The sequence below is a fragment of the Cupressus sempervirens genome, chromosome 6 (assembly GCF_028749045.1).
Source record: "Cupressus sempervirens isolate cs-2001-9-10 chromosome 6, ASM2874904v1, whole genome shotgun sequence".
Taxonomy (NCBI): domain Eukaryota; kingdom Viridiplantae; phylum Streptophyta; class Pinopsida; order Cupressales; family Cupressaceae; genus Cupressus; species Cupressus sempervirens.
The window spans coordinates 515,940,950-515,963,605 of NC_143123.1; positions in this window are offsets into that span (position 1 = coordinate 515,940,950).

The window sequence follows — 22,656 nt, forward strand, 5'->3', positions numbered from 1 at the left end:
GGTCGGGAGAAGGTAATTTCATAGGTAAGATGTTATGATTAGTTGAGTTCATAATATTTTATTGTCCTATGATTGGGATAAACTTAAATGAAATTTAAATGTTGTATAATGTGAAGGGGGGCCCACCTATGATTTTCACAAATAAAAAATTGACAAGTTGCAAGGTGAAAGATTAAAATTTAAAATAAATTGAATATTTAGGTCTAATTAGTTATGAGCATGCATTAGTTGGAAGATTTCAATAAATCTAATGGCATTGTATAGTTTCAACTATACATTTTTAATTTTTCAATTATATTGCTCTGTTCATGGCCCAAGGCCTAGATTTTCAAAATCTACCTAAGAACCAGGAGAAGATGCATTTTTAATTTTTGTAATCAATTTTCACACAGATATTCACCAAAAGAAGCTATGGGAGATTTAATAATTTTAGGACATCCTAAGTGAAAATGAAAATTTGATGTTACTAGAAGGGAATCAGATTAGATGTCATCAAATTTGCATAAAATTAGATTCCACTAGAGACCATACAGATGAATTGAATGTTTCAAGTAAGTAGTTGGAAGAGATTAGAGTTTTTTTGGCTAGAGCAAATACAAATACTATGAAGGAAGATGAGGAAAAGCAAGATCAGATTTGAAGCTCTCTCATACTTTATGACATATTCCTTCAGAGAGCAATTTTTCTAATTACTTTAAGGAGATATTTTTAAACATTCTACAACAATAAATGAATGAATTTTGATTGTTGGTAGATGAAGAAAGAGATCAATTTCAACAAAAATAAGAATAAAAATCTCAGGTTGACACTTGGCAAGAATCAATGTTTTTATCTTAGCCTCTTTTGGTATATATATTCATTCTCTTTTCTCTTTGTAGCGGTTTTGGTTCTAGACATTTTCTCATTGCTATGTGACCACTTTGTTGGTCCCAGCTTGATTAAAACTTCTTTCATTACTATGATTCCACATTTATCAACACTTTCTCTATTATCAGGTGTAGTATTGTACTTCCTTTTGAAGCATTTATATTACATAGTCAGTCCTTAGTGTTATTTTTTCAAGTTTTGACATACAGGTGATTATTGATTTCAAAGAACTTAATACAGAGTTTTATTTTACAGTTTCATTCTAAAGTTTATCTCATTTTATGTAGGTCTATATTTTTTTATTGACTATGCCCAAAGTGCATATCATCCTGTTACAACTTTTTTTGAAGTTGTATGTCATTGTGTGTCTTGTTGTTGGGTCAAGGATTTAATTAGTTTTCTTGATATTGCACTGAGAGAACTGCAAAGATCATAGGAGGATTTGATACGTATGAATTTTTTTTGACAATTGATGTCTATTTACAAGGTAGATAGATATATTAGATATTTGAATATACAAGTATATTTTGGATGTCCATGTGTATGTTTTGACTTAGGCTATGCTCAATGGATAAAGGACTGATCAACTTAAAGGTTGTATGTTCTTGTTGTTGCATACTTAGGTTATGCTAATTCAATCATTAATCAAACATCTTTTCCCTTTGTGTTTAAGAGTTAGCTCTCACGTAGTTTATCACATTCATAGGTCATGTCAGTAGCTATTTCATGTCTATGATTCATTGCATAAATAGAAGATTCTGGGGTTTTTATCTATTAGCTACATTTAGTTATATTCCTTTACACTAGTACCATATAAATAATCTAAGGTCCACCCACCTAGGTCTTATAGAGCTTGAAGAAGAAGAAGGAGAGTTAAATAGACTTATAGTTGTCCTTGGTGTTTGAATGGGTGCATTGAGGATGGGAGTTATCTTCCCCTAGGTGTAAATGTCCTTATCACTAGGTTATTCAAAAGTTGTTAATTCGAGACCCAAAAAAATGGTGACTCCACTAGAGAGTATTGAATATGAATGGTGATTCAATATGATTAGAAGAAAGGCATGTGAAATTTTTTTTTATCAATAGCAAGGTCATGTTGAAGTTTCATGTCTTCTAGTAGTGTTTTATCCAAGACATCAGTAGCTTTGAAAGTTGAATGAAGATTGCATTGTTACTAGTGGTTCCACCATCAATTAGTTCAATTGGGAAGTGTTTTCAAAGTCTTGTAGCGTTTAGAGTAGGAAATGAACAATATTTTTTGTTCTTCATTTCAAGATTGTAAATCTACAAGAGTACTTTGATGATTTGTGTTATTCCTGCATTTGGAAGTTTGGTTCAGATTTTGTCAAGTGATAAATTATGTAAAATTTCTCACATTTGTGAGTGGTGACTTAGTATCTCTATACTAGTGTGTCTTATTTGATTTCATGTTGTAATTTTGAAGGACTTTTAGTTTGTAAGGAAAGATATAAAGCTCTTGGTAGTCATTCTTGGAAAGAAGTTTTGATTATTGATTTCTAGTTTTTAGTGTTGTATACTTCTATTTTTATAAATTTTGAAAGTTTGAAAGTGAATCATAGCTATGATTTATGTGTCCTCTTTAAGGAGATAGTAGCTCTACTAAGTTTTGATCAATGGTGTGAAAGAGTATCATGTTTACACATGTGCCAAGAATCCATAGATGAAGTTTTGCATCAGCACTGAAGGTATTTTACTTTTCATGGGTTTCATTTTCATGAAATTTGAATGTTAGAAACTAGTACCTCTATTCAATGATTTTCACAACTAGAGAAAGAGGTAAAAAGTTTTATTTTAAAATGGAGTTAGACATTAGGTCTAAGGTTAGTCTATTAAGTTTTGAAAATTATGAAACTGTGGTTAGTAATATTGCTATGTTGAATAAGAAAATCCACAATATAATTGTCAATATAGAAAAAGGGGCAATAGGAAGTACTCAAGGTCTAAATGTTGAACAATTTTATATAAAGTTTAAATCAATGATAAATATGATGCCTTTTCATTCTAGACCTAAGGAATCTTCCCTACCTAATGTTTTCCTTGATATTTTTGTGCCTAATTTAGTTAATTGGCCAACACCTATAAGATAGTAAGAAGTTTTGCAAGTTGAAGCATTCATTAAGAAGATGGAAAGTGATAAAATAGCATTCATATTATATCTTCTAATGATGATGGTACATGTGTTGAAATTCAAAGTAGTAATGAATATAATAAATGTATAAGTAGTGATAATCTATCTTCTAAATGTGAAGAGATGGATTCAACTATTAATGAATCAGATGATTGTAACCATCATGAAGAAGATGGATATGAAATTGAAAATGAGTCTCGTGATACTAAGAATGAAATTAAAGAAGTGTATAACAATAGTAGGGGCAGTTCTCTCCATGATGATAATGAGTGTAGTGATGATTTTGATTTTTCATATAGTAATACTAATGTTGCTACACTATGAGTTCTTCATGTCATCTAGATAATAATCATAGCTAGGAGAAGATTTGTGAGGCAAACTTTTTGAGCCCTGATGAAATCTTAGCTTTGTTGGCTCGTGATTTTGAGAAATAAGTAAGTACTTCTAAGGATATTTGTATTTTCCCTTATAATGTTTCTTCATTTAGTCAATTCACTTCCCCAATGTTTGATGTGGAAAAAGATACAAAATTTGAATTATCTTTGTCAAATTTTGGAGTTAAATATGATAGTACCTCAAGTTTCTATGCACATAATGACTTGTTAGATGTAGGGGATGTGATTGAGGGGAAGTTTAATATTGTTTCAATTTTTTCTTAGGTTGGTTCTGCAATATGCTTTGATACTTCAGGAGATGAAGAGGAAAATAGTGGAAGTTGTATTGCTAATTCTAAGATTCCTTTCTATGCTGACAAATCTTGTAATGATTAGTTTGATGATAAGTTTACTACATTCAAGGTTCATTCTAATAGTTTGTTAGATGAAGATAGAGAATATGATCAACATATTTTAGATCAACATTTTCAAAATAGTTTTTCATAGTTGGTGACTAACAATTTTTTTTTAGTGTGAAGAGGTTTCAATGAGGGTAAATCTAATTTGATAAGTAAAATGAGTTCAAGTAGGCATGGATCAGATTTTATGTACTTCTCACATACGAATACATAGGGTGAGTTGCATTTTCTTGACATTTGCAACTTTGTAAACAAAGTGGAATATGAACACTTTGTGTTTCCTCTTGATAACATGTATCTGTCATATGTTCATGATGGTTTTCAGTTTGATAGTAGTCTATGTAAGCATGCTGATATACATTTTCATAGTGAGCTAGATGAAGATAGAGAATTCGAGTTTCTATATGCACTATGTAAATGGTTTTGTTTCACATAATCTACTAATGAGCAATTCTAATGTGTGTGTTGAAACTAACAGAAATGTTACTTACATCTTAGCTTAGAGAGACATAAATGAGAATCTTGTGTTTGACAGAGGTAAGGAGTTTTGAGAAGTTTCAATGGCCTAGGGCCACCATCTTGTATAGTTAGAATAGATTTTTCTGCTTTCAATAAGTTGTTCAAGTAAGTTTTTGTTGGAGTGTTCTTATTCCTCTAGAGATCTGAGTCCTTTCCATGCCTACAAGGGGCATGCATCCCCAGATAGAGCCACTAATGAGACTCAACATTGTATTCCCATTTTGAGTACTATTCCAAATTTTTGAGTTATTTTGAGCTCTATAAGCCCATTTTCTTGATTATGTACCTGACTATCATTTTGCAGCCCAAGATATGTTTTATGTTTCTAACACCTTGAATTTAGTATGTGCATGTGTTCCATAAATATAGACTAACATTCCAAGCCATTTTGTGAAGTTCTATTTTGAGCAATGTTCATTTCTACATTTTTTCATAAGTGTCAAATAGCAAGAAGAGGCCTAATTTGCATTTGAATATCTTGCACTCAGTTATGTTTCATGACTCACTACTTTGGGAGTATTTATTATGCATATTAATAAACCTATGTTTCAATTTTCATGTCATTCTAATATGTTTTGACTAGGTTTTGATTCCCTTTAAATTTGTTGGTTAGCTCTATCATGATGATGCACAATGCCTTGAATTTTTGAAGGCCCTATTTGAGCTACTAAGAAAATTCCTTTTTCATTATATTCTAGAGATCACTTCTAAATTTTAGGATATGACAAATCTATTTGTTCAATTTTCAAATGTAATTCCACATACAATTTATAGCTTTTGTTGGTGTCAAAAAATGTAGATTGATTAGTACCCCTATTCGAGATGCCATAAATATAAATCCATAAATGATGAGATCAAATGGATTATACCATTGTGTTCTACTCGATAACTTATCTAAATATGAATTTATGTCTTGATGAATCCACTTGCACACTTTCCTAGTCCATTCCATTTGTGAAAACCACATTGTTGTTGAAGTTCATTGTTCTATAATTTTGAGTACCTCACTTTGTACACTTTAAAAATTCAACTGTATTGGAAGCATAAATGCTAATGATATTTTTGATGATGTTATATGGGGGATTATAGATATGTTACTATGATTATATGTTACATTCATGATTGATTTTTTTATTGATGTCAACATAGTAGTATTCTATGGTATCTAACAGAAGAATAGCAAAAAGATCAAGTTGGTACAAATGGCTAGTTGAGTATTCTCACTATCTAAGGTTATGGGAGATACTTCTAATTATATAGTTATTATTTTGTGGTGACTAATCAAGAAATTACTATACATACTTGACAAATTGAAAAAAAAAATTGGGCCCAATTTTATTGGGATTTTGGGCTGTCATGTAATTATTAATTATAACCCTAAAGCTATAAAAATACTTGTATAAAGGGCTTAGGGTTAGGGATTGTTTCATAAGGTGATGCAAAAATTAGGTTCCTATAGCGGTATTGAGCTGAAAGGGATTATGGATTGTAATTAGGTTGTAATCACTAGATCGTAAAAATATTGGACTTGCTATTTGGTGGACGTAGCCTAGGGTTTGGATGAACCATGCTAAATTTTGGTGTCATGTGTTCTTTTTGTGTGATCTATTATTTTATGATATTAGTTATATTCACATGTAATTGTTATTTCTATCCATGGTTTAATCCTAATAATTGGTATCAGAGTGAGGTTGTTTTTCCAGTTATCCTCTCTAGGAAAGTTTCACGATTGAGTGGGAGCAATGGTACATGACGGTAAGCTAAGGGTTGATAGGTTTAATGGGAAGAACTTTCAATTATGGAAGATGTAAATGGAAGACTATCTATACCATAAGGATTTATGGAAGTCATTGGAAGGAAAAACCAAGAATCAAGAATCTATGTCAAATGATGAATGGGATCTTTTAGATACAAAGGCACTTGGAAGCATTTGAGTATGCCCAGTGCCATTAGTGGAATTTAATATTAAAAAAGAAAAGACAACAAAAGAATTGGTGCAAATCCTAGCAAAATCATATGAAAATCCCTTCACTTCAAACAAGGTATTTCTCATGAAGTGTTTATTTAATATGAAAATGATAGAATGTGGATCTATTGCAGATCATTTAAATGAGTTTAATTCTATTACTAGTTAGTGATCTTCAGTGGATATCAATTTTGATGAAGAAATTAGGGCTCTCTTGATTTTTTTTTCTTTTCCTGAAAGCTAGAATGGCTAGGAGTAATTATGTTCCTAGATCTACTACCCTAAAATATGATGATGTGATTGGTGTTGTTTTGAGTGAGGAAACTCATAGGAAAACCTCAAGTTGATCTACATCAGGAAGTGCTTTGAATGCACAAAGTAGAGCTAGAATGACTATGAGACGAAGTAATTCTAGAAATCATGGGAAATCAAGAGGAAAGTCAAAGGGGAGGAGGTCTCAATCAAGAGGACCAAATGACTACTGGTACTGTGGTAAACCAAGGCATAAAAAGAAAGATTGTTGGAATTGAAAGAAAAATGAAGGAGATAAACTAGATTGAGACAAGGAGGCAAATGTTGTAAGCAATAAATCCGAAGAGGATGGTTTGCTTCTATCTTTAGAAAGTGTTGATGATTCATAGGTTTTAGATTTTGGTGCTTCATTTCATGCTACACCTCATAGAGGTTATTTCATTGATTATGTCCAAGGGGATTTTGAACTTGTTTATTTGGTGGATAATGAACCCTGAAAAATTTTTGGAAATGAAAAAGTTAAGATTAACTTGTAGAATGGGAATCATCAGCTAGTACATGAGGTAAGACATGTTCCAAGGCTGAGTAGGAATTTAATTTCAGAAAGGTAACTCGGTGATGAGGGTTGTGTAGTTACTTTTAATGATAAAAACTGGAAGGTTAAGATTCCCTTGTAGTAGCAAAAGGTGTGAAAGTAGGCACCTTATATCTTTGTACAAGTCATATTGTTCCTTCTACTTTAGTTGTTTTAGAGAAAAATGAATGTTTAGGAACAATTGTTATAGTTGAGTAGGGAGAACAAATAGTTGTTGTAGATTATAATACAATACTATGGAACAATAGAATTGGGGACATGAGTGAGAAAGGTATGAAAGTACTTAATTCAAGAAAAGTTTTACCAGGTCTAAAATGTGTTAATATAGATTTCTATGAAAGTTGTGTGTATGGAAAACAAAAGAGAGTGAGTTTTGTGAAGATTGGGAAGAAAAATAAAAAGGTGAAATTAAAGCTTGTGCATACAGATGTATGGGGACTGACTTAGGTATATTCTCTTGGTGGCTCTCATTACTATGTTACATTCATTGATGATGCAACTAGAAAAGTATGGATTTATTTTCTTAGATAGAAATCTGATATATTTCAAAATTTTAAGAATGGAAATGCTTGGTTGAAAATGAGACTGGTAAAAATTAAAATGTCTCAAATCTGATAATGGTGGTGAGTATTGCAATCATGAATTTTAAGATTATTGTTCCACTAATGGTATTTTTAGATAGAAAACTGTTCCAAGGACTCCATAGGAAAATGGAGTGGTTGGATGCATGAACAGGACTATAATGGAGTGTGCAAAGAGCATGAGGTTGCATGCTAGGTTGCCCTTACACATTTGGGTAGAGGGTTTCAATACTATTGTATATTTGATTAATAGAGGTCCCTCTACTCCTTTGGGTTGTGGTATTCTAGAGGAAGCATGGACTGGTAAGAAGGTGAGTTATTCTTTTCTCAAAATCTTTAGTTGTGAAGGTTTTGCTCACATAGATTTTGAAAATAGAACCAAGATGTAAGCTAAGTCAAAGAAATGTGTATTTGTTGGATATGACATTAATGAATTTGGTTATAGGCTTTGAAATTTTGAAAACCATAGAATTTTAAGAAGTAGGGATGCCATATTCAATGAGAAAGTGTTGTACAAAGATCTGTTGTAGTAACATGAGAAGAAAGAACATGATTATGTAGTGTTAAATGATACTCCAAAAGGTGATGTTCAAGCCATTCCTCATGATGTGAAATATCTACAACAACAAATACCACACACACCAGTGAATGTTAGATGGTTAAAAATTCAAATTAGACCTCAAGAAAAATGTTCTCCCTCTTTGTATTCTATTTTACTTATTGATGCTGGTGAACCTGAATATTATGATGAAGCTATGTAGGTGGATACTAAGATTTAGTGAGAGTCTACAATGAAAGATGAAATGGAATCTTTGCAGAAGAATAAGACATGTGATTATGAAAGTTTCCTATAGGTAAAAGAGCTTTGCAAAATAAGTGGGTTTATAGATTAAAAGAAGAGGAAGGAGGTAAGAAAAGATTTAAAGCTAGGTTAGTTGTAAAAGGATTTTCCTAGAAAAAAGGAATTGGTTTTGATGAGATATTTTCTCCTGTTGTTCAAATGACTTCTATCCATACTATTTTAAGTCTTGTGGCTACTGAAGATTTGCATTTGGAGTAGCTTGATGTTAAAACAACCTTCCTTCATGGTGATTTGGATGAAGAGATATATGGATCAACCACAGGGATTTGAGGTCAAAGGTAAGGAGAACTTAGTGTGCAAATTGAAGAAAAGTTTATATTGCTTGAAGCAAGAACCTTAGAAATGGTATCTAAAATTTCATAGTTTTATGCATGATCATGGATAGAATAGGTGTCATTTAGATCATTGTGTTTATTTTAAGAGGTTGGATGATGAAAACTACATTATTTTATGTTTATATGTTGATGATATGCTTGTAGTTGGGTCTAACATGGATCATATTAAGGGGCTAAAATACTAGGTAGCACATGCATTTTCTATGAAGAATTTTGGGGCAGCAAAACAAATCCTTCGTATGAATATTTCCAAAGATAGGAAAAATATTAAATTGACACTATCTCAGGCTGATTATGTTGAGCGTTGCAATGTTTCTCTATGGAGAATGCTAAAGTTGTTAGCACATCTTTATTTGGTCATTTGAAGTTGACTAAGGAGATGTGTCCCAAGACATAAGAATAGAAGGATAAGATGTCTAAGGTACCCTATGCTTCAGCCATAGGAAGCTTGATGTATGCTATGGTATGTATCAGGCCAGATATTGCACATGTAGTGGGAGTTATTAGTAGGTATATGAGTCATCCAAGAATTGATCATTGGAATGTAGTTAAATGGATTTTCAGATATATGAGAGGAACATCCAATAAGTGTTTACACTTTGGGGGCTCTACTAATAATTTATAGGGATATGTTGACTTAGATTTGGAAGGGGATATTGATACTAGGAAAAGTACTACAAGTTATGTCTTTACTATTGGTGGGGTAGCCATGAGCTAGGTTTCTAGATTATAGAAGGTTAATGTTTTATCCACTATAAAGGTAGAATATATAGCTTCTATAGAGGTAGCCAAGGAGATGATATGGCTTTAGTGCTTCTTGGAAGAATTGGGACACCCTTAGAAGGATAATTATTTTTTTATAGATAGTCAGAGTTCCATTCATCTTGCAAAGAATTCAGCTCTGCATTCAAAGACCAAACACATACAGTTGCAGTACCATTTTATTTGGTCAATTTTTTGAGGATGGAAAATTAAAGTTGGACAAGATACATATAGATGAAAATCTAGTAGATATGTTTACAAAGGTAGTAACAAGGGAGAAGCTAAACTCCTCTTTAGCTTTGGTTGGTCTTCTAGACTAAACATGAATAAAAGAATAGAAAAGTCCAAGGTGGTTTGATCCAATAGGAGCCTCATGGAGTAGTGACATAGCTATAGGATTAGTCTTCAAGTGGGAGATTATTATTTAGTGTGGAGCCTAATCAGTCCCCAAGTTCCATATTGTTAGTTTGTGGTGACCAATCAAGAAAGTACTATACATACTTCATAAATTCTTTGGGGCTCAAGGAATTGCCTTGAAAAAAAATTTGGGCCCTATTGTAATGTTACACTAAGCATAAGCAATAATTTTGAAACAAAGAACAAGTACAATGAATGTAATAATATATATATATATTTTTATACAACTTAATACAAGTAAAAGTACAATGATTGAGCCACTCTTAATCCGAAAACCTCAAAATAAAAGAAGATATCATCCAAATACATTTCCATTAAGATACTAATGCATATTGAGTTCAGTACAATAATGAAGTACGATATCATTCTTAAATGCCATATCCAACCTATGGATCCTACCAATAACAAATTCTATTTCTAGAAGTAACTTCAACAGTCATCCTTAGCTACTTGTTAATCAACTTGAAGCACCTAAAAACACATAGAAAATTCAACACAACACAAAGAGGGCTCAGTACATACTGAGTTGAAAAGTGTAATCCACCTGCATACATGTTATAATAAACATACACATATTCATAATGCATATATCTAATCCACTTAATATAGTGCAATTCTAAAATTAATATGCAAGAAGTATACATCTAATTAAAAATGCAAAATTAAACTCGCACTAAGAATATCCAGTAAATGAATCATATATATACTGAGGTGTCATCATTATGGCACTAAGATTCTACATCCATGTATGGTATGCTCATAGTCAACACATAACAGAATTATCTATTATACTCGTCAATGATAGAATAGAGGTTTGCCTTGTTCTTCGTACTTAACCCTTTAGGTTTAAGTCATAGGTAAAGCCAATTATCTTTTAGTATGTAATTAACCCACCCAGTTCATTTTAATATTTTCACTGAATTAAATAACTGAATAGGATTAACCAAATTCAGCCACCCTGATATATGTTCATCATAATTATTCTCATGACACACATCAAACAGATTTACAAAAGAATGTACATGCAATAGATATTAAATCAGTATACAACGTGATACTACATTCTTCATCTATTTGCAACTTATCTTCTGCTACCAATTTCGAAAGTAACTTAGGTTACTATAACAACAAGAGAAAAACTATAATATTAAAATCACATAAATATAATTAAACTGACATATCACTTTAATGATATTTCCAATAATATAGTTAAACTAACATATCACTTTAATGATATTTACCAATCTTAATACTATACCATTGAACCTTGCTATCATAATAAACTAAATTAATCTTTCAAAATGACTAAGATAATAGAATTAAAGTAAATATGATATTCTTGTTCAATATAAAATTCTTATCAAACATATATCATTAGTCCAACTTTTCCATTGAAAACAAATTTCCAATTCAATAATGGATAGAAAAAACATCATTAGAAAAATAATTCCAATTCACATACATATGATTTCCATATGATTGATATCTCAATCCCATTCAGTTCCAATAGATAATGGTATTCATTTCAACATCTGCTAACTATATTTCACTATTTAAAATATCACATACTATACCATATAACACTTTCCTACAACATTCAATTGAACAACTGTTCATCCATTATAAATGTTTTCATACAAATAAAACTTGATCAATAATGCTAAATATTCATTTATCTTATTTCCAAAATAGCATAAGATAACTAAAATCTCAACAACATACGAAACTCCAAAATGTAATCAAATCATCATACCCGTTCACACAGGTTATTAGCTATTCCACTGGTATCTTTCAATCTGTCGATAATTATAATAAACTATGTTGACAAAAAGGAAATTCAACTATGTTTAAGGTTGCAAACAAACTGTTCAACATAATGTCCATATTGATATTAAGTAATCATTAGCTATCTAATTTTTCAACAATCACATAATACTTATACAATTGTGAATGAAACCAGATCACATGCACAATTCAATAAAACATCAGCTAATATAACTTGATACCTTTCTACAATTTCCATGACATATTAAGTAATTTATGATGTCACAATGATATTTCTACTTGTTTCAAGCTCCCTCTTAACTGTTTGACATAATGTCATTACCATCAGTTGTCATATACTGTTCACTATGTTATCTATGTCTTCATTTAACAACAGTTTAGTACCTTAGTTGAATCCCTGGGTTTCAACAAAGTGTTTTTAATATAATGACCGAGCCTTAGTTTTCAAATGCACTATTCAATATAATGACTTGACCCTTGGTCATGTGAAATGTTTAACAGAGTGATTGTGCCCTTTATCAGTCATGAGTCTGCAATCCAATGCGAGCTCGTGTCTTGTGGCCGAGCCATGCAAACCCATGGACATTGAGATATGGGTTCTCTCAGAGCTCAGCTCTAAGGAAGCCAAATACCCATATGTTGTATATAATCACATGCATGCTTACTGTCACAAGCATGTGTTTCTGACCAGGTTCAACTTGGTGGGAACCACATGTTTGGGGCAAAGCCCAAAATATATGCATACAAAAAATCCCAAGATATTTCACCATACTTCACATTCAAGTATGGATATGTGCAGGCCTGCGCCATACACAGTGCCCAAATTTGCATATATCCATGCTTGAGTGTCAAATATTCATCATTTAAAACTGATATGTGCATATTGAAATACAAATGCAAATATAAATAGAGAGAGAGATAGAATAGGGTAAGAAATTGCCCCTACTTGAAATTAGTAGAGGGTAAATGCTTAGCATGAAACACTTCAGCAACCTACCGTTAGAGCCAAAAACCCAACTCAAATCCACACTTCCAAAATGCCAAAACAAATAAACTTGCTTGAAACAGAGGATAAGGTATTCAACAGAAGAAATCGAACGAAATGCAAGAGAATGATTGGTAGTGAGAAACTCAACAATGCTTAGCCTCATAAGAATGAATGTTCTTTCAACAAATTCCTCCATGATGTTGATTCCTTAGCAACAAGCATCATAGGGGTTTAACAAAACAGAGCAATGTGGCCAAGTTTCTGGCCTAGTCTCAGTAAGAAACCAACTTATGAAGAGAAATGGCCAACCAAAACCAAAATGCAATAATACCCTCATTAACTTGCATTAATTCAACTGCGACACTTCACAATGTCGTGCATATGGTAGTCTCAATGCCACCGTCATGTTTGGCTTTCAAAAATAATGAATATATTACCTTTTACATAGCATTAGAAACCCATTTAGGGTTATATATTACATAATAGGTAATTAAACCTTTTAAAAAAAAATTTAAAAATGGAAATTTTTATGCCAATCTCAACTTAGGGTTTTTAGACCCTTTTAATAACAATTATAAATACAAGGCCAACTACAGTTTATAATAACAAGTTAATATAAGTCATGTAATCAAAACCATCTTAGGGTTATATGTATTTAGAAGAATATAAACCCTTAACATCAAATGCCTATAAGCTATATTGAAAACAAATCCAATACATTAATTCAATCCCTTCTCAGTCACACATAAGAAAATAATGACAAGTTCCAAATACATACAACATATTAACATACTAATGTATTTGCAATGTCAAGTTAAAAATACAATATATAACTTTCTTTCCTATACATACAAACACAGAATGCAGTTTACAATGAGTTAGAAACATAATAAACATAATCGATACCCAATCAACATGCAATTATATATATGCCAGTTTTCAAATCATAAAATCCTAAGTAACCTTCAATGCTAATAAAATAGTTCTAAACAGAAAATATGTTCAGCATAAGTCTCGTGTTCCAAAGGACAATAATATAACCAAATTCTATAGAAATAAAAATATAACATCTGAAAGGAACTTATAACAACAAAGTCCTAATATGCAGAAAAACTGAAGTAGTGGTCAAGCATGACACCTATTTCATTAGGATTTTGGGCCAACATGTAATTATTAATTATAACCCTAAAGCAATAAAAATACTTGTATAAAAGGGCATAGCATTAGGGATTGTTTCATAAGGTGATGCAAAAATTGGTTCTTATGATAGTATTGATATGTAAGGGATTATGGATTGTAATCAACTTGTAATCACTAGATTGTAAAAATATTGGACTTGCTATTTTGTGGACGTAGCCTAGGGTCTAGGTGAACCACATTAAATCTTGGTGTCTTGTTTTATTTTTGTGTGATCTATTATTTTTTGATATTAATTATATTTGCATGTAATTTTTGTTTCTATCCATGGTTTAGTCCTAACAATAGTATATGCAGTTACTGTTAGAAGAAGAAATGATAAGTCTATAAGAAGTTATGTAAGTTTTGGAGATGTCTATTGAGATAAACTTTACAGAGGTAGATTTGTTATTTTGAGAATAGAGGTTGATGATGTGAAGAAGACATGTTAATGATGATGTGGTTGAGTTCACTCATCATAATATTATATATATGGAAAGATGTTCAAGTTGCAAGGTGTAAGATTAATTTTATCGCTAAGTGTAACTTGTTCTTAATGTAGTCTTATAATGATTAATTAAGAAGGTCTAATAGCCAACTCAAGGAATTTCTTTATTGACTTAGTATAAAGGAAGGACATTTCCCTTTATCATTTAGTATGGAATTGTATTGATGAAGAAGTGATTGTAACCAACAGAGAGAGCAATTAGAACCTCTAGAAGTCTACTCCCCCCCACCACCAGAAGTCTACTCTCTTCCCACTTGTAAATCCAAAAATTGGTATTAGAGCCTTATTCTATAAAAGAGAAGCTTTGCAACTTTGAGGAAAGATCTTGAAATGGAAGTCTACAAGTTGGGAAAGACTATTAAGAACTAGGAGATTGAAATACATCTTATACTACATCAACTAAATGAAGGTAGAGATGCTTTAAAGAGTTCTTTGTAGAGAAGGAAAGAAATTTCTATTATGGAGCATGAGAAAATATACAAAGAGATAGACACCACCAAGCTATTTGGAGATGGAAACTCTAGTGAATTTGATGCAACAGTTGTAGATCTAATGGAAAAGAACAAACTCTAATCTGAAGAAATTAGAAATATCATGTTGGAGCAAGAATCACAAGCTATAATGCTATGTGATATGAATCAACAAAAAAAGAAAGCTGTGGAAGACAAAGCCACGATTAAATAAGAAAAAAATAATTCTAGAAAATAGATTGGAGGAAAGGTCAATAGAGCTAACAAAGATCTCCAACATGCAATTGGATACTCTAAGTCAAATGATGAATGCCAACTATGAACTAAATGTCAATGACATTGAGATAACCACATTGAAGTTGTAGAATGAACAATTGTAGAATGATTTGAAAAGAGAAAAGGAATTTTCTAAAAGTTTCAACAAGCCAAATAAAACCATCAAATACTTTGAGCAATTACTAAGATCCCCTAGATCTAACAAAGATACATCGGGATTGGGCTACATGAGCACTAAACAAAGAGAATCATCCAAAGTTTCTAAAGAAAGGAACAACAGAGGTAAGAACTCCAAACCTACTTGTCATAGTTGTGGAAAGAAAGGACATACTTCTAATGTGTATAGAAGCAAACTACAAATTAGAATGTCAAGCCTAAGAACAAGGTTCATTTTCATAAGTGCAACAAAAAAGGTCATTGGGCACATGAATGTAGAACCAAGACCATGCATAAACAAAAATTTGAAGGATATTGCTACAATTGTCAGAAGTATGGAAATAGAGCTTCTGAATGCAGATCCAAATCCACGTGGTTATCAAACAAGCTAGCAAAGGTAAGAAGCTATGGAAACTCTTATAATTGGTATTACAATACAAGATATAGCTATCACTATATTTTCAAGAATATGGACATGTTCCTAAGAATTGTATTAGGACACACCTCAATGGTAACTACAAATGGTGGTTGAGTCAAACCATATACTTTGGCTATTTGAAGACTGGTCGCATTAGTAAGTATTGTCTAACTAGGTCAAAGGCACCAAGTTGTGAATTTGATAACAGAAAAGGCAAGGAAAATGTTGAACACATCAAAGACAAGATGAAAAAGACATGAAAAAATAAAGATACTTATAGTACATCAAATGCAGAAGAGATCACTTCACCCAATGGGTTAGGTGATCACACCTCATCAAACTAGGTAATCAAGAAGTATGTGGGACTAATATTTAAATTTTTATATCATACATTAGTTACAAAAGAAGTTAGTACTAAAAGGACTACATTAGCATGAATGAAGATGCAAGATGTTAAAAATTCAAGATTAAATCTTTAAGTTTTCATGTTGTTGCTAAGCATGGAAAGTTTTCAATGGATGTCGAGTGAAATGTTAGTTGATGCCAAGCTAGCAACTTGGCTAGATGATGTCAAACTCATAGTAGCTACTGAGTGATTGAAATATCTATGGATGCTAAGTAATTCTAAAATTAGTTGATGCCGAGTTTACAACTATGCAAGTACTAAGCATTAAATGCAAGGGTTTTGAAGGGTATATGGTAATTTTCACCCATTCTTTGTCATTTCAAATTTGAGCAAGAGAAAATAGAGTAGAAGGAAACTTAGAAACTTTTTTGAAGCATTTTCAAAGCTATTAGTGATGATCTCACACCAACATACAAATTGTACAAGGTATTTATCAAAAGCTAAGCTACACAGTTTTACTTTACACAAACCCTAGTGTAACAAGAATGGCATCTAGCTCAAAAATGTAGAAAGGAAAGAGGTTTTTAATGTTTAGCTTGTTAGTAATGAAGCGAAAAAACTTTTATTTAAGGTCATTCCTGACATTGCCTACAAACAATATCCTTTTGGCACTCTTTCAATGATCCTGCCTAATGTTATTATGTTTCAAGATGTAAGGAAATGTTATAATGTCAAGATTGGTACTTAGAAATTAGAGAAGGTTCTAATATATTATGTTATAATGGCATTCTGAAGGAAAAATATAAAAAAATTGAAAGAAAGGGTTTGACCCATGCCCTATATTTTCCTATTGTTTTCAAGATTGAATGGATTAGAATTGTGTTAAATTGAATACATGATGAATCCTTATGGATAAAAGGTAGACTAATTAAGATATCAAAAAGGATAATTTATAGAGTTACTAGCTACCCAAGCCTTGATTAGACCAAGACTCTAAGAAGTGACTCCAAGGAAGTAATAGAGAAAAATACTGGAGCAAAATGGAACAAGAGAGGGATGACAATTAATACTATCATTTATCCACTATTGAACTTTGCTATTAGGGTAATCTCACCCAAATTCTCTCAATCTAGAAGATTGAATAGTGTACCTTGCATAGCTATGGATGTTGGCTACAAAATTCTGAGGAAAGATCATACTTATGATCTGGCTGAGCTACAATTACAAAAATTGATGGAAAATCTTGGAGCAATCAGAAAAACCAAGAGTGCTCAATGTAAATTTGGTTCAATACTTATATGTATATTTTTCTATGTACAAAATATATTTCCATCCTTTGGTATAGTAACCTAAAAAAAAAGGTCAATAGCAGTGCAAATTAATGAATTCATTGAGCAGATGGGTGAAAATTTTGAAACATTGATGACTAGCTATTTTGAAGATTTTAAAAAATCTATGAAAGAAAGAATGAGGATACCGGTTTCTTTGGTTGAACAACATTACAATGATATATACTTTCTTGTTGATGCTGACTACACATATGTGCAAGCTGCCACACCAAGGGTCAAATGGTTAAGACCACTTGGATATGAGATTAATGTTGATGAAGCATTAGTAGTAATAAATACACTTCTAGAAGAATAAATTGACAAGACTTCAAAAATCCTTCAAAATTATGATTTAATGAAATCAAAGATTGAAATGGAGTTAAAAACTACCTCCACACTCAAGAAGAAAGATAAATTGGTAAAGAAGCTAAAGGCTAAATTGTTGGAAATATAAGAGGAGGAATTGAAAGGGGAGGGGTGAATCAGTTACTACTAAAATAAATCCTAGATCCCTTAGATGTTAGTACAAAATATAGACTAAAAATTAAATATTGCTAAAGCTTGGTAAACATACATAAAATGTTGTAATTCAGTAATAACTGAATTAGCTTGATAAATGCTTAATGTATAAACTTTTAGATGTTTTCTATTATTACCATTACTTTAACTGAGTTGTAAACATATAAAAGAAAATAACATGAATACATTTAACACCAGGATTTAAAATGGAAACCCAATTTGGGAAAAACTACCACTTACAACTAGTTACTATTTTCACTCTTCTGAGGTGAGCCTTATTAGGAGCCAACCCTATTAAAGGTTACAAAACACATTGTCAAGTGTGACCTTGTTAAAGGATTTAATCACCCTATTAGGGGTGGCCTTGTTAGAGGTCTTTAGATAATTCAATAGAATTGCCACCTTGTTAGAGGATTTGCAAATAACTATTAAGCCAACTTTGTTAAGAGATTTAGATCACTACTACAATTGTTAGAGTAACAATGAGATAACTTGATTTGAATGCAACTAATTTGTTGATTAAAAATCTTTATTTTGGCTTGTACTTGATCCTTTTTTATTGAATATAGATTTGTTTCTCCACAAGGATATTTTTCTTATCCTTCAAATTTGCTTCCTCTTCTCATCACTAAATCTTCAATAACAACTTCATGCTTTTTCACACACACTTTGAAATCACAACTTGACCTTCTATTTATATCTTCCACTTTATCAAGTTGGCTCAAATGCAACATAGAATAATCAATATTCATCACCATAATCAACTAGAATCAATAGATAAATTAATTAAGCTTAATATACCAAAATAGGAAAATCCTTCATTAGTTGACCTAGCTTGGTAGAAACTAACTCAAAAAAGATTTCCTTTGTTAACCAATAGAAGCTTGGTTAAAATTGCAAACTTGTAAATATCATTTGGCAAATGAGTGAGCTCAATTAGCATTGGTTTCATCCAACTTTCCTTCATTAACCAAGTGAGCTCGATTAACACTCATTTTCTGCATCTTTTCTTTTGACACTTGAGTGAACTTGGTAGACACTACCTTTTGAACTAGACAAATACAAGAGTGCTTGGTAGTCACAAAAAACTATCTTCATTACTTAAGTGAGTTTGACATATACTGACTGATAATGATTATTACATTTTTGTAACATCAAAGACAATACACAATTAATCAATTGTATGCAACAATCTCCCTCTTTGGCATCAATGGCAACACAACATGTCATAGCACAATGAAATTTTGGATTTAGACTTGAGAACTCACTCTATTAGTATGAACGCTTCCTTTCACTGGATTCGGTTTGCAACAACTACTACCAAGTTCATTAAGAACTTTCTACCTCTTTCAGAAAACTTCTTCTTTGGAAAAATTCTCCCTCTTTGGTTCCTTACTTTATTCTGGTTCCAAAAATTTCTTAGAGATATGACAAGAGATATGATGGTAAACTTTTCCCTCTTTGGCAACACATGCCAAAGACAATACCAATTTACCTTAAGTACTAATTCATCTATAATATACCCTTGCTAATTCTGCAACTAATTGATCTTCAAAAGGTTCTAGTTGATGCATTCCCTAAACTTCATTTACCAAATTTTAGATAGGGGAATGACCCCTAGCTTACCTCTTAGATACAAAAATGTGTCATGTACTAATTCTAATAGGGAAAAACACATCCAATAATTTTATTTTTTTGGAGGTCCATCACTGAATAATACATATGTACCTATAAACATACTCTATTGAACAATATAGAGATTGAAAACTATAACTTATGATTCTAAGAACATTAGAGTATCACTAATTCGATCATGGGTTGGAGGTAAAACTTAGCAACTAGAAACAAGGATACTCTAATCAAGCCTTAGGTGTCAGGGTTAGGCTGCTAGTATCCCAAGACACCTATTATCAGTACACTATATATATAGGGTTATTGATTTCCATGAACATTATATTGTCCCCTACCTTGACATCTTTTTTAGTGCTTACTTTTGATGCATATTTCTTTTGCCCATAAAATGGGTTCTATATATTTCACATCCTTTATTATTTTAGCTTCGTGTATGACTTTTTTTGAAATTATATAGATTCCTTATTGAATATGCATTCCAATGTAATTGTCATTCATACCACCCTTCATTAATTTTTAATTTTTTTTTTTGTTATATATATGTATAATTTTATTATTATTTTGAAATTATATACTTACCACTCTATACTTATTTTATTTTAATTATTTACCACTATTATTATTTAAAAATAATAATAATTACTAATTTTGTATAATTTATAATTAGACAAAACTACCATGGAATTCTAAACCTTCCTCCCCTAACACTCTTCTAAACTCGTTTTAATAAAAGAAAACCCACCTAATAACAAAACCCATTCTTCCCCTACATATAACATGAAATAAAAAGAAAATAAAATAAAAATAAATGTACTTTAATGTCCTAATAACTACCTCCACCATACCCTACTAACTATCCTATCTAATCCCAAACCTAACTCCTTAACTTACTTGCTAACTAATATTAACACATGACTTATAGAAAAACCACATAATTCCCCAAACATACTTTATTAGCCCTCCAAAATACCAAAATAATGTACTAAACAATTCCTAATCAACATTTTCACCTGAGGTCCCACTCTATAAAAAAATACTAATTACTAAGTCTTTCCTATATTCTAACATTACCCCTAACATGAATGCACATGCCCCAATCTTTAAACTTTTTTTTCTTTGACCTTTACCTCTCCTAGGCATACTCTCCTCCAAGCCTAGGGACACATGTTCCTTTCCTTACCCTCAACACAAAAATTTCAAGCCAAAAATTGAGTTTACCTTTATTCCCCAACACCAAGGACTAGGTGGCATTGATCCCAAGGTGTCATAGTCCTGACATGGGTCATGTCCCAAACTTAAAACACTTCTCCCCTTTTCCCGCATGTATGGCTCCTTTCTTCTAGGCATGGTGGGAAGGAATGAAGTGAAATTTGAAATTCTACTTAAAACCCAACTTTCTAGCCACCTAGGAAGGACAAGAAAGAATCATGTCATGTTCGAGGGCCCCCATAATTACTTTTTTTTATGAGCCCAAGGTTAGGCCATGTCAACTTGCCTAGTGGGGACCACATTTATTTTCTATCACCTTTTAATTGAAAAGGGGTTTGAAAGTGATGCCTAGGTGGGATGAATTTTCTATTAATTAGTTCTGGTATAAGTTTTATTTATTCATTGTTAGTGTTTAATTTAAATGTTTTGATTTTGTAATTTCTTATTTTTAGGGTAATGTATTTGTGAGACACATCCTTAATCATGTGAATCTACTAGATGATGGAATGTTTAGTTCTTACCAATGTGAGTGGGCATAAGTATAGGTGTCTAGTTAAGTTCTTAGGATCTCATTTTATTATCATTATACTTATTGTTTACTATTGCCCTTATGGTGATTACTTAATTGTTTTCTTATGACAAGATTTTGAGTATATTCTTTTATTATTTTATTACTCTGTATTTTGGGTGATGCTTTATTTCCTCTCCCCATACATTTTCTAGAGAGGAAACATGAACCTATAGCAAGTCTTTGTCATAGATTTGGCCTAGGTGTTTCCTTTTCTCAAACTAAAATCATTTTGTTGTTTATCCTACCATAGAATTTAAGTGAATATATTTGATGACAAAATGGTGTTATCTTCCTAGAAAGTTTGTTTTAACTTGGAATCCAAATAATTTGTAGAGCATACTTATACAATGAGCTATAAAACATGATGATTTTCTTCCATGTTGAATGCATAACACATAAATTTGAAATGAAACATCTATGTTTTAGGTTGACCAACTCTACCCATAATATACTTCCACATAATGTTTATGAAATATTTCTATCAAATAATTTACAATTAACATGAGAAGAAAAATCTCTTATATAACTTATTTATAATACATCAAATCTCACAATGGATATTTCCTTACAATAATAATATATAAAACTTCTCAAATTTTTCCTTCCACAATTTTTGGATGATAAACAATGATACAAATCTCTTTTCAACACAATGGAATAGCAATGGAAAATTTATATCACAACACTTTTGAGGAATCATGGAACTTTGATTTCTATTTACACACTTGATTTGTTTAACTTTGTCAAGGGTGAAACCCTAATACCTTCGAGGGATCCATAATCACAAGTCCTAGATACATACACAAACTAGGAACCATGGAGACTCACCTCCCATCCTAGGCTTCTATGAAGCCACCCACTAAGCAGGGGAAACAAAGTCCAAATGAGATACACATACACATCACTTGTCATTTCATGAACACAACACATAACACAAAATAATTCCCTCCCATGGCTTGCACAATGATTCACCATTGGAATCATCTCACATTGGGTGAAGGTGGGCTCTTCAAAGAGGAGATTCCATAGCCAAACATAAAAATCATTTTGCAATTGCATTTTCCTTTCAAAGCCATCATAAATATCTCCTCCTTCTTACATACAAACCCTTATATCTCAAAAAACAACAATGTATATGGTTTCAATGAAGCCCATACTCCATGAAAGAAAAACGAC